The following is a 12095-nucleotide window of genomic DNA, read 5'->3' as shown; positions in this document are numbered from 1 at the left end:
CAGGGACATCGCTCCCAGCAACCACTCCTCACCTGGGAGTAGCTTTTGTGTGTATTTATGTGTGTGCGTGTATTTGTGTGCATGAATGTGTGTGTGTGTGTGAGAGAGAGCGGGAGAGAGAGATTCTATTACTGACCAAGTGAGGGACGGGGAAAGTGAAAAAGCAAGACAGATATTCCCTGAAGGATGAGAAGGAGGGAGACAGAGAGACAGTGGGAGTAAAAACACATAATTTCAACCAAACATATAACGACACCACGGGGACTTCAAAGTTTGCCCTCACTACCCACTACATTGATTCACTGACACACTAATTAAGGTTTTGCCTATTATAATGTATTTCATCAGAAAAGCTGCACGGAAACGGCAAAATCAAATATGAATATCCTTGGATTTTGAACCTCTGGTCAGACAAAGCAAGACACCTGAATACATCATCTGGGACATTATAATTGCTTTGCATTTTTTTAAGGAACAAACCATGGGCTGGTTTTGAAAATATGCAGTACATTAATCAAAAAAGAAAATTATAAAAATATTTGCAGCCCAAGTGGACACTGTAAATTATCATTCATTGCCTTCTACAATTTAGTATTCAGTGGTCTAGGCAATGCACTGTAGCCTACTTATTTGCATTGTAGTAACTTGCATTAAAAAGCAAATGCATAATGCATGTCTTCATTTTCATTTGCAACATAATAGCTCAAGAGCTTTCTCCAGCAATAATACTTTTAGTTTGTTTAGGCTCGTTTTTACATTACAGAAAATTTCACTGGTGAAAGAGTAAAAGAAAAACGTGGCTTAATGTATGCAATGCAACAACCGGCTGCACAAATTGGTCACTTAATAATTGCCAACATTGCTTCCTTAAGATAAAAACTTGGCGACCCTTCCAAACATTTTGGGCGAACAGGTTCATGGAAATCACAGGTGTAATTAATATCTTCATTAGCGTTTTTAGCACAGCTAGCTAGCATGCTAGTAATAGCAAACTGCAAAACCTCGGCTCAGTTACGATTAACGACAATGAACGAATTAATTAACATGACTAACGCTACATTGTGTGAGTTAAGTTCCTTTGTTTAAGTCTTTGTTTCACCTGACAATACACGGAAGTGGCGCTGCGTCAGCGGCTGTTCAATCCGCAGGAGCCTTACACCTGCTTTCTTTCCGGTGGCCAGCAGGGGGCGACTCTGCTGGCTGCAAAAACACATCCGAGTGAATGGAAGTGGAAATGACAACAACCCCACTTCTCACTTGATGTGTTACCTTGTTAAATACAGCATGGCGCTCCTTCAGTAAATGCTGGTCCCATTTAGAGTAAAATTTACAATAAAGGCAGGTGTATGATTAAGGGCGGGACTACGTTGTGACTAACCAATCAGAGGCAGTCTTTGAGCACGACGTCACTTCTGGCTCAAAGAAAAAGGAAAAGATGGCGACGGCCGGAAAGTGGATATCAAGCCTCCAAACCGATGGGTGGCATCTCAGTCACAGTGGCTACTATGTCCACTTCTTATAAATCCATGAGCCAAAAAAAAAGGCTGCAACTATTTTGCAGTAGGTCTACATTATTCTCATATTCCCTATTATTTTAGCTCTGCTTTGGTCTCCACCATCTTGTCAGATGCCTTCGGGTGTTAGTGGCTCAGTCTTCACTGGCTGTTGGACAGATAGGATACATTTGGTTCGTCAGTCAGGTTAATTATAAAAAGACTTAGTTAATGTAGACATTTTGGTTAATGTGCTTGTGTGCTGGCTATTTTTGTTGTTGATTGATGAAAAAATAAAGCCAGACTAACATGATATGTGTTTTTCATAGGATGTGTATGAACAGGATTTGGCATTTGAGATCTATCAGTACCAGCTTATGGTAACACACACACACACACACACACACACACTCAATTGCATCATAGTTTTTCAAACTTATCACGTTTGTTCAGAATTTGCTTGACAGTGAGACTAAGGCAATTATAAAAATGACTCACAGGACATCAGGACACACTGAGTAATGCAGGAGATAAGACCATGCATAGATTGTCCAAACATATTGTCATTAAAAAGCAAGACAAAGTAATAAAGATGATCCCATATCATAATTTCTATAAAACCAGTATGGGGCTAGGTCTTGAACCGTAAACCAAATGCCATATCAATGTCAGATTTACATGATGTTACGTAGAGGGACGCAGGGCAAAAAGGATGAAAATCCCAGTGACAAAGAGTGAGAAAACGTAAGCTCTGAGAAGCAGAAGGGGAACTGGGAGCTGTAAGGAAATTTGACTGAGTGAGTCTAAAGTTTGAACTAGTCTCGGTGTGCACTGGCTGACATCTGCCTTCCCCCCGTGTCTCGGTACAACCCCCTTTCTTTAATATCAAAGATCCACCTACACAGGGTCGTGTGGTTTCCATGGTTACTAACCCGAAAACTTGCTGCTGATGTTGCTTCATTATAATCCACCAATGTATCATCATGCACACTCATGTACAATTTCTCACTATTAATTCCATGAAAACACACAATCTCCACGCACCATCAGCAGACACACAACCAGCCGCCTGCAAAAATATTCATACAGTCTTTTACAAGTACACGCGCGCGCACACACACATTCACGTGTACACTAATAGGCAGCCATGTTACAGATCTCTTTTATCAAAGTTTCCTATAAATAGCAGATGATTACTGTCTCACACACACAGCCTTGACAGGATTTTATAGGAAATAACAAAAGCAGAATGGTGAACAAGAGGGCATCTTGTTAATGTGAGACCATCAAATACATTAAAAACACCTACAGAGTTTTTAGCCTGATCAAAACATGCCCATTAATCCCAGGTCATTTCATTAAAGACGTAACTTTTTGGAGAGGCTTTTTAATTGGATGATTAGTGGAATATTTTTTCTGGGGTTGTTTAAAGTGTCAAGCTCTGACAAGTTACAGAGAAAAAAGAAAGGAAAGAGCAAAGTGTGCCCCTGCAGAAGGAGCTGCCTTTAACTAAAGGGATAACCAGATATAATAGTTTTCAGACTTTCTTAGCAAGACATTACTTTTTGAAGTTTATCGACGATCAAAGTGCATCTCTTACCCAAAGATTTTTTTAAAAAAGAAGAAATGTTTTGTATACCAGCACAACTCAAGAGTGACATCATCTTCGGAGCTTGACTAATTCTGCAATCTTGTGAATTTTTTTTTTTCCTTAAACCGTTAGGAATTAACGATATGACTGTGCAGCCTTCTGACATGTATTAGCAGAAGTAAAAGCAGCTGTTCTAACAATTTTGCAGATGGGCCAAAATCATTTGAGATGCTAATATATAAACATATACCGTCAATATATGCAATATATCTTTTTTTGGAATGTCATCCGTCTTATGTTGAAGGTCCTGGGGGAACAGGAAGTGTGTTTCCTACCTTCAGCTCTGTGCACAGCGGAGTCAGAACTCTTCTGTTGTGAGATTTCCTCGTCATTTTCCTCTGGAGGACAAAATCAGAGAGAGAGAGAGAGAGAGACAGAGAAGAAAGTAAGAAAGGGTCTGTTGTACTTCATAGTGATGTGAACGGGCTCCACGCTCTCATCAGAAAGCTGTTAATGACTTAATCTCTGTGCAGTTTCTTTTTGATTTGCCTTGCTCTTGAAATGACACCTCTAACCTCATAGTAATAATATCAAAAATTGTGATTTTGTGGAATTTGTAATTTTCCTCCACAGATAGGATTTTGTTTTCAAACTGCAACCAATTAGTGTTGTCATGCACTTTCTTTTACACGCCATCTGTTGATCCTACAGCCTTCTTATTGTAAGCATGATGCAATGTGTTGAAAACATTCACACCAAATTTGGTTGCATAAGACCAGTCTTTGGCCTGGTTTATTTTTCACTGAGCCGACAACATTCCTTCTATCACTCAACTCCCTTCATGTCTATTCCAGTCTTTTGTCGCAGCCGTCTGATCGCAACTGTTTAATATTCACTGCTTTAGCTTCACTGGTGATATGAAGTTAAGATCTGTTGCACACCATATTTTTTTTTCAAGGCTAAAGTGAACATTTGCTTTGTTGGTCTGTTAGTTGCCAGCATGTTTTCAAATTTTGACAAATTCTCATCCTGAACTTTGCTTCAGTGTATTTTCTCAAACCTTACACACTGCGTCAGGTGAAAAAAAAAAATGTAAGGATTAGCTCTCAAGACGTGTTTGGTTCAGGTGCAGTGAAAGTATTCCCACCTCAGCTAAATTAAAGTGCTACCAAGACACAGTGAAACTCCAATTTCTGAGACGGAAAACAGAATGTTGATTGAATAGCCAAATAGGACACAAAAATAGAAGTACAAACAATAAATGTCTTTGTTTCAAACTAAACACCACTGTCTTGAACAGATGATGGGATGCAGAAGGACCAAAAATCAACATCAGGTTTGTAAAAGTTAAGTGTGATTTCATGGTGATTTTTATTAATTTCTATGGTGCTGATGATCTAAGTCTCTTTTTTTTTACATCCTTTAACTGAAATCTTTTTAAATATATTAGTAATAATAGTAGATTTAATTGATACTGTATATTAATGTTTTATGTGTTGTAATTGGGTTCTAGTCTGTAGTTTTAGAAAAATATTATTCACTGTTCAGAGAATGAGAGCCTGAACTAAATAGGATTCATCCTGGAGCTCCATGCGAATACCAATGAACCACTGGTTTCAATGGCAGGAGGCAGGTGTGACAGACTCCAGCAGACTTTCAGCTCTCACCTGCCACTCACGTTTCCTTCACAAGATCTGACCGTCACCTTCCCGGGTGTCATCACAGCCAGCTAGACTTGAGCAAACCGAGCTGCTCTTTCCTCTTCGTCTGACTTCACTCTCTCAACAACTTCTCCCATCTGCAACGTTTCCCATTCCCCACCCGTCCATTCATGCATAGATTTATGCTTTATTATTCATTCAGCTGTGAGTGCCAATACTCTGAATCTGGCATGTAGCCACCTCAAATCAAATGAGGAAATCAATTTAGAAATTGGTGTAATGAATTCAGGACGGAGTTGTCCTTGAACGTGGAATGGTCTCTGATAAGTGGCTTTCCTCCAACTCTGTATTCATGTTTTTCATAACCAGACCACCTCTTCTTTCATTTCTCTGTGCATTTATGCGAATGGTAAAAAAACATCCCTCAGCTCTCATTCTCATACTCTCTCCATTCATTGACCAAACCAGCTGGATCAGGTGATGAAAAGTAGTTACAGTAATTAACAGTACGCCATTTTCACAAATTTACGTCGTATGTACCTGCAGAATGTGTCAGAAATAAAAAGAAAGTTTAATCCAAAAAGAGCACGAGGACTGTGGTCTTTACGCCACTGGTAATTAGCCATGGTCTCCTCTCATATCCTAACACTAATTACAGCTTCCTCTCTCTGTGCGACAGAAAGGTTGGGGATGCATTTTTAAGCAGGCTGATTGCATCAATAATTCACACTCAGCATTCACAGACAATATGTGTGTTTCTGTCAGCCAGAATTTTGTGAATTTCTCTCAAGTGCGCTCGCTTTGTGCATCAGGTGCATATTTACGGATAATACTCTGGCAGAGTATCGCTGGCCCAGAGGGAAAGAAATCTACAGCAGCTACATGTAATGTGTGAGTTACCGTCAGTGACCATCCTGCAACAGAGGTACAACTACAAAAATAAATAAACCTACCACAAAATGTCACATGATAGGATTAGAAGCATAATCTGTCTTCTGTTGTATCAGCCTTTCTGCAGCTCTCTGTAACTCTGCTGGGAATCACTCAACGAGCTGTCGAGCTGTAATGGAGGATGAGCCAAAAGCAATGGAGCCTCCTGTAGAGACGCGTCACCAAAACTGTCCATACTGCTGATGAAACTCCTACACATCTCACAGGCCTGTTTGACCACAGTCTAATTGACAGCCAGCAAACCCATGATGTTCTCAATATGCTCACAAGACGATGCATTTGTAATTTCCGTGTGTGTGAGTTTGCATGACTCACTAATGCTGGCTTTCCGTCCGTGCCACACATACACTAATGAGGGACAGCTCATCCATGTTTGAACGACAGCCACCAACCGGCTTGGAGACAGGTCACTAATCACTGAATCATGGAGAAGAGACCGAAGCGTGTGCACACTCACACGTAAAACACACACACACAGTCTGTCTGTCTGTAATGACAGTTCTCCACTGAGGGAGAACTACCCAGGTCATGACCAGATCTTTCTGCCTTCAGCACTCTTTTTGCATCATAGAGGTAAAGCTCAGGGAAAGGGAAGAGTTAAACAGTCATAAACTATACTTGGCCCTCGGTTGTCAGTGTGGCAGGAAATCCTGTGCTAATATTCCAAAGAAAAGCAAACTTGGAGATTTAAGGAAAGTCAAAAGATGATCACTCTGTTTGAGGGACAGAGAATCCCTCAAAGGCTTGTTCTGGAGAAATGTGCTAAATCCATGTTTTATCAGACTAACAGGGAGCAGGCTACTGTGGATGATTTATACATAGAGAGCATATGGTTGCTTCAGTGTCCAAAAGCCAACAGATGGAGGCGCAAAGCAGGAAAGAGAGAGAGAATATAAGGAGACGACGATTATTAATTCAGCACACCAGCAACCGACCGCTTCTCAGCATTGATCTGTCACTACGGCTTACATGATGCATTCTTTAATCATCAACCAATAAAAAATCGACCCATGACCAAATTCCAGACAACTGTGATCTCCAAAGTAAGACTTTTATTTGTCATACCCTTGTGCCCTCGTTTCCACAACTCCCCACCCAACTATGGCACTATTTATGGCATCAAATATTCTGTGTAAGTATATAATCATCATAATCATTGGCCCTTTTATTACTATTTTATACACTTAGCCCCAGCTTCATCTCCAAGAGAGCATTCAAATTCAAAATGGCGGATGTCTTACCACTCTGAAGGTCTCTGAAGCTCTTCTGAGAATCGCTCTCCTGTCTCCTCACCAGAGTGTTGAACTTCTGAATCCTCTTCCAAGCAACGGTACTTCTTTCCTTTCAAGACGAAACTTTAACCACAACGGTGTGAAGTTGGGTAATTTCACAACCAGATGAGGAAAGAGGGAAAAAAGCCAGATGATTGGAGGGAGAGAGAACTGGTGGCTGAGAGAAGATGGCTGGCTCCAGGAGTCAGGAGCCACAGGTGGGCAAGACGTCCCTCTGCTAGTGGAGGCGTGTTGGAGGACAGGGCATGACGCAGCCTGTGTATGTGTGTGAGTGTGTGTGTGTGTGTGTGTGTGTCAGACACTGTCAGTCTCTATTAAAACACATCTGTAGGTCCCAGAGAAACGCTGGACTGAGGACGAGGATCCAGATATTCCAAAATCATCTCGTTACAGCCTCAACACCAAAACCAGCCAGACCTCCCTCCAATTATTATCAGAACAGATATATTGTAATAATCTAAAACTCTTGCTAATTCGTTTATATGTTTGTTATGGCAAGTCTTGTCTGTGTTTGAGCCTGTAAAGTCAGAAAGAGGAAGAAGATGAAGTAGAAAAAGAGGTCTTCTCTTTGGGTTGCACCTTTGTGCAAAACATCTTTCATCTGAGTGCCATGAAGATTAAATAAATGTCCAAGGTGATGAAGATGAAGCAATGGCGCCTCTTTTCCTCCAATGAAGTGGCACGTCCCTTCTGCTCTTCCTCATTGGCTGATCAGTCTGTGCCTTGTTTTCCTGTGACAAGCTGGCAAGGCCTTGGGTTTCAGCAGAGGCGAGTGAAGGAGAATGAAAATCGGGGCGCCACGGAAGACCTGTTCCTGCAGACCTCGCTCCTGTCTGGGCCTGACGAGCATCTGGCAGCTGGAACGTCATCAACAAAAGCACCTGAGTCACAGTTACTCTGAGGGGCTGCAGGGTGGGAGACTCAGTGTGTGTGTGTGTGTGTGTGTGTGTGTGTCAACCCAGCGATCCAGACCCTTTGAGCATCTCACCGGGTGCAGGTTGCTAGGTGAGGCTGTTATGATGCTCACCCTAAATCCCTCACCCACCCCCCTCACACACGCACATGACCACACTTACGTGCACACACGCGCACACATACACAGATAGCTTGAAGGGAAAAGGGTTAATGATAGCAAATAAAGAAAAGTAAACAGCGGGTGGCTAACGAGTGCTAATTTACTTGGGTGCTCTGCTATGAATTAATGAAGAGATCACTCGGATGCCACAGCAACAGAGGGGAGGAGCTGTCTGGTGGGACGACAGTGAGGGGCCCCTCAGTGATCACTGATGCTGATCATTTTAGGGCTGAGATGCCTCTCTGTTGTCTGGAAACATGAGCATGTCATAATAATTCACTTGGCTTTTCTTGTTTTTTTTAAAGTTTCTTTTTTTTTTCCTGCTCTTTGCCATGCTACCATAGCGCCTCTCCTCCTCCTCCTCCATCACTTTGTCCCTTCTCCCTTCATGGCCTGTCTGCGATGGTGCAGCGGTGAGACTATAAAAGGACTCATCCAATTGTGGTCTGTCACATCAGGTACAAACTGGCACCGATCAGGGCCTCATTCATTTCCACACCGCTCCATTGTGCAAATGCGCACACCTGCTGCACAGAACATAAGCCCCCACCTGAAGCATTACACTGAAATAAACCTTAAACATGCTCAAATGAGACAGGTCTAAGAAGAGACTGTGTGAATAAGATTGAGTAATTAAGAGGCATAGCATCTTAGACAATAGGTCCACATAACAGTGTAGCAATTAGTAATCAATTACCTGACAGTGAATAACAGTGAGGGGGTGGTTCTCTTCAGCAAAAACTGTATCACAAATGCTCCAAGAGGAGACAATAATTGTGGAAAAGGAGCTGGATGATGAGGAGGAGGAGGATGAACAGTGTGGACAGTAAAGTGAAGGACATTAAAAGCTTATTTACCATCGTAACCTCAAGTTGTAAAGCAAAGGGCTGAGTGTTTTACATTAGTTGACGGGTGGACAGAGCTTTTAACTTTAATGGGAAACAATGTCATTCAACCGTCTGTGAAGGACAACAAGCCATTTTCATCTTCACTTAATTCAGCCTGCGTAGATCATGGTTGCCTTATTAACACGAAAAGGGGCAAAGAGAAGGACTGAGCAGGATGGAACTTTCTTGCAGTAGAAACTTGTACCATCGCATGTATGTCCAGGCTCCATATGTCATACACAAACAACTCACAAAAGGCGAGATAGATGACGAAACTAAAGTTTTTCCATATAAAGTGTTTTTAATAGATGTCTATATTCTGGCTTTCATATGTGATTGAAGGGCAAGGACATGATTGTCAATCAAAACTGTGCAAAAGCAGAAAATATCAAGTCTCACCTAAGGACACAAAATCTATATCTATCAGAAAGTGTGGTCATGCTTTGGGTCTGGCTGATGGCACAGCTCTCCCTCTGTGACACAGAAATCACACAATCTGAAACACAAAAGCTGTGCTGTCATTACATATTGAGCCAGTCAGTTGAAAAAGGTATCAGGCTGAGGTAGGTTTCAGGCAGTCTTGTGACTAAATCCTCTGAGACCTCCACCCAGTATTTAGCCTGTGAACCGTCGGTGTTTGAGCCTGGGCCTTTGGGGGTTGACAGAAGTTGGTTTTAGCTCGATTGCGACAACAGCCTGGAGCAGTAGCTCTCAGCAGGCCCTGGTGTTTGGTCAGTCACAGCAGACACAAATCTGGCGTAGTTTCTCCAGGGGACGACGATTATCTTGGTTTGGTAACCACACTTCATGTCTCAACTTGATTGGTCTCAACAGGCAATTGGTTTCACAGCAAGAATTAGTTTAGTGGAAGATTGAGGCTGGCAGCATCCGACGTGATTACTGCCATCATTATTGTCATTTTCGTAGGCATCACCACCATCACCATCGTGGTTGTCAGACACTAATGGTCTCATATTTCCATGAACATTTTGGTGGCCTTGAAAGTGCAGATTTCAGCTACTTCAGCTACAAAAGCCTGCAGTTAGTCCTCAGCCACGACACAGAACTGTGATTATGTGGAAAGGGACACATTAGAGTCGTAGCAGCTTCCACAAGGTCTCTTTACTTTATTACATTTAACCAAATTAAAACATTATTTTTCTAAATTGACTCCTGTAACACACTGCGCAAATCAGTTGGGACTTACTGAATTTGGAGGTTTGGCTTTAAAAATCCCATGCTGGGTTTTAGCTTTGAAACATCTCGCAGCGCCTTAAAGTCCCCAAACACAACACGTAGCCACATATTAATTGAGTGAATGATTAAAATAAGGTATAAGCACTTTTGACAATAAAAAATGGCATCATAATCCTTTTTTTATTGCATTTCTTGGAGGCTGATTAGCCAGTATCGTGCTGTGTGGAAAGTACATGGCATATTTCCTGGTAATAGCGCTGACTGGGACAAGGCTATAACCGTCACACCCATACCTCTTCATCTACAGGTGGATAAGGTTCATTTACTGTCTAATGGGCTGGGGAACTGATGAACTATTTGATGTTAAAGGGTAATTGACTATGTCTGAGTAGTGTTATGTGTGAGGGGAGATCAGGAGATATGTGTGTGTGTGTGTGTGTGTGTGTGTGTGTGTGTGTGTGTGTGTGTGTGTGTGTGTGTGTGTTGTGGAGGGAGTATCGCTCGCTCTCAGAAGCACAGACGCCAGAGAAGATTACAAACATCATTAGAATATTTCCTCTGACCTTAAAGCCATCCCACCCACTTGTGCACTGACTCATCAGCACAATGCGAAGCCTTCTGTGGTCAGTTTGTGTACTGCCTGGATTGCCATACGCAGTCCTGTTCGAGAAGGCCACTTCAAAACTGTATTTGGCTTCCTCCAGCTGTATTAAAAAGACTGGGTAAAGCTTCATAGTTTTAGGAGCCTCTCCCTCCTGTGGTCACAGGTGCTCCGCCGCACCTTCCCTGCGTGAGGGCACCGAGCAGAGAGGAAGCCGAGGCCGGACATGTAATCAAAAGCTCCCACTGACCCCAACCTGCGGGCCTTTGTGTGCCACTTTGCCGCTGTTACTGTGACATTAAGCAGACAGGAGATTTACATTACTCCTCAGGACAGCGAGGACACCGGTAGAGGGGTTGTTATGGAAACGGACCCCTACACGGCTGTCAGAATTGTTTAATTATTCAGGACCACCATCACTGAGCATCAGCGGGGAATCAACTGGAACCGCTGAACCGATTGAATGATGAGATTAAAAAATTATACAACGTGGCAAGTTGGGGAATCAAGATGAACTTAGTTTGAATATATTGAACTGTTGAGCGATAAAGCTCCTGGGTTGACTCAGTTAATGAGTATTTGCTCCTCTGCACGTATGATTAATTTCTAAGCAAACATGCACATAATCACACCAGTAATCCACTGATCTAAGGCAGGCAGGAAGCCAGTCTTGTTGCACAAGTGTTCGTGACAGCTTTTGCTGCAGGTTTATATTGCTTTACTATGCTGTAAATTTGCCCAGGCATTTAATGAGACAGTTGTGTGGTCACAGTGCCCCCATTAATTCCGACTTGCTGACATTTGTTTTAGTTTATGTTTTTTATGCAATAGCAATGTAGAATTTCAATGAAGAGTGTCCAGCTAGCTTTGGCTAAAGCTAAATTTTACATATTGTTGACGCAAAAACATACCCTGTTATTAAAGTACATTAATGATGATGGGACTAATATGGGACAAACATGAATGAGGTAGTTACGGCGACTAAAAAGGGCCAAACTAAAACTAGTTTAGCAGAGTAGCATCACATATTCACATATTCATATTTAAAATATATCTTAAATTGTAAATTAACTTATCATGTTTGGTACAAGGTCATTTTCACAAGTGGGAATGAGAAGCTAAAGAGCACATTTTGTGTGCTGTCGAGTGCAGTTTTGAGGTCTTTATCTTTGTGTGTGATTTTTCTTTTAGTTGTAAAATCATAAATCAATCATCGGGTGAACATTTTATCCATGTGTGCACAGTTTATCCTGTCACCCTGAAAACTTTAAACCCTTATTAATTTCAACTTCAGCTTTTCTGTACTTTTCTGCTTTTGTGAGGCAGATTTGTCTCCTGTTCTTCCTT

Source organism: Pempheris klunzingeri, chromosome 7 (assembly GCF_042242105.1).
Source record: "Pempheris klunzingeri isolate RE-2024b chromosome 7, fPemKlu1.hap1, whole genome shotgun sequence".
Classification (NCBI taxonomy): domain Eukaryota; kingdom Metazoa; phylum Chordata; class Actinopteri; order Acropomatiformes; family Pempheridae; genus Pempheris; species Pempheris klunzingeri.
The sequence above is the reverse complement of the archived record's forward strand: the minus strand, read 5'-3'. Positions refer to the sequence as shown.